The sequence below is a fragment of the Medicago sativa genome, chromosome 6, assembly GCF_051527215.1.
Source record: "Medicago sativa cultivar Bolivia chromosome 6, Bolivia_mono, whole genome shotgun sequence".
NCBI classification, from domain to species: domain Eukaryota; kingdom Viridiplantae; phylum Streptophyta; class Magnoliopsida; order Fabales; family Fabaceae; genus Medicago; species Medicago sativa.
Window position 1 is genome coordinate 23,627,501 of NC_140754.1, and position 2,500 is coordinate 23,630,000.

A 2,500-nucleotide genomic window follows, 5' to 3' on the forward strand; every position below is an offset into this window, starting at 1 on the left:
CTTCTTGACGTTTTGACGCTTAAAAATTCGTAATTAACGAATCCCGCGTGCAAATTCGCCAAAATTTCTTGGGGGAGGCCCTTATGATGTACTAAACATGGCCGAATATTTGGGGGACAAAATTTGACCCGTCGGTGGATCGCGCACTTGGGGGAAAATTGAGGTTTTGAGCGTGTCGGTCGAAAAATCAAAATAAATCGAGGCGTTGTCGGTTTTCCACGAAACTTGGCAGATCCTCTGCATGTATTTTTATAGAGATGCCTGCAAAAAACCAGCTCAAAATTCGAACTCTAGGTCGACTAGCGCGGATGTCGTGCCTTCTTGACGTTTTGACGCTTAAAAATTCGTAATTAACGAATCCCGCGTGCAAATTCGCCAAAATTTCTTGGGGGAGGCCCTCATGATGTCCCAAACACGCCTGAATTTTTTGGGAGCAAGATTTGTCCCGTTGATGGGTGCTCCTTTGAAAAAAAATTGCGATTTTTGCGCGTTTCGGTCGAAAAATCAAAATAAATCGGAACGTTGTCGGTTTGCCACGAAACTTTCCAGACCCTCTAGATGTATTTTTAGTGAGGTGTCTGCAAAAAACCAGCTCAAAATTCGATCTCTAGGTCGATGTTTTGATTTTTCGTTTTCTTGAGTTTTTGGCGCGTAAAAAATTCATATTTAATCCGTCCCTCGTCGGAAAATTCTAATTTTTTGTGGGAGATGTTGTTTTTATGTCCCTAACATGCCTGCAAAAAATCGCGGAAAAACTCAACCTCTAGGTCACATTTTCGGGACTTTATGCCTGCAGGGAAAATTAACCCCTTTTTCTACAAAACTGGAAATGGCACATCAGACATATATAGGGGGAGCTGCTTGTTGGGGCATGGCTGGGCATGGCTGGGGGCTGTCTGGGGGGCGCCCAGGCACCCCCAGCCACTGCCCAACAAGCAAATATGCCCCATTTTCATCAATTTGAGCCGTTTTCATCAAATCTTTTTGATAAATTCGGATCTTTTGATGAATTTGGGGGGGATTTGGTGGGAAAGAGGTGCTGTTCTTGAGCTGGGCAGCCACAGGCCAAGTCACGTCGGGAGGGAATTCGTAGGCAAAAATCTCTAGCGCGCTGCCGATTGAAATTTTTGCCCATGCCTGGGACTCGGCAGGCCAAATCACGTCGGGAGCCCCGTGCTCAGGCCAAACCACGTCGGGAGGGGTCCCGTAGGCCAAAATTCCTCGCGCGTGCGCGCGCGCGCCTGCGCACCCGTATTATTAAGGTCATACCGATTGAAATTTTTGTTCACGGCTGGGACTCGACCTTCCCGTGCCCATGCCAAGCCAGGGCAAGGCGGCATTTTGCAATTCGGGAGGCAAAACGGGGTTGTTTTTTTCGTTTCTTCGGCTATCGACGCTCAAAACATTCGTAGTTAACGAATCCCGCGTGCAAAATCGCCAAAATTTCTTGAGGGAGGCTCTAATGATGTCCCAAACATGCCTGAATTTTTTGGGAACAAGATTTGTCCCGTTGATGGGTGCTCGTTTGAAAAAAAATTGCGATTTTTGCGCGTTTCGGTCGAAAAATCAAAATAAATCGAAACGACGTCGGTTTGCCACGAAACTTTCCAGACCCTCTAGATGTATTTTTATTGAGGTGTCTGCAAAAAACTAGCTCAAAATTCGAATTCTAGGTCGACTAGCGCGGCCGGGTCGTGACTTCTTGACGTTTTGACGCTTAAAAATTCGTAATTAACGAATCCCGCGTGCAAAATCGCCAAAATTTCTTGAGGGAGGCTCTAATGATGTCCCAAACATGCCTGAATTTTTTGGGAACAAGATTTGTCCCGTTGATGGGTGCTCGTTTGAAAAAAAATTGCGATTTTTGCGCGTTTCGGTCGAAAAATCAAAATAAATCGAAACGTTGTCGGTTTGCCACGAAACTTTCCAGACCCTCTAGATGTATTTTTATTGAGGTGTCTGCAAAAAACTAGCTCAAAATTCGATCTCTAGGTCGATGTTTTGATTTTTTGGTTTCTTGAGTTTTTGACGCGTCAAAAATTCATATTTAATCCGTCCCTCGTCGGAAAATTCTAATTTTTTGTGTGAGATGTTGTTTTTATGTCCCTAACATGCCTGCAAAAAATCGCGGAAAAATTCAACCTCTAGGTCACATTTTCGGGACTTTATGCCTGCAGGGAAAATTCACCCCTTTTTCTACAAAACTGGAAATGGCACATCAGACATATATAGGGGGAGCACCTTGACTGGGTATGGCTGGGCATGGCTGGGGGACTGTCTGGGGCGCGCCCAGGCACCCCCAGGCCCCTGGTAACAAGCTGCTCCCCCCAAATCTGCCCCATTTTCATCAATTTGAGCTGTTTTCATCAAATTTTTTTGATAAATTCAGATCTTTTTGATGAATTTGGGGCAGATTTGGTGGGAAATAGGGGGAAATCTTGCTGTTCTTGACTTGGGCAGGCACAGGCCAAACATGCAGTTCAACATTTGTTCATGCCTC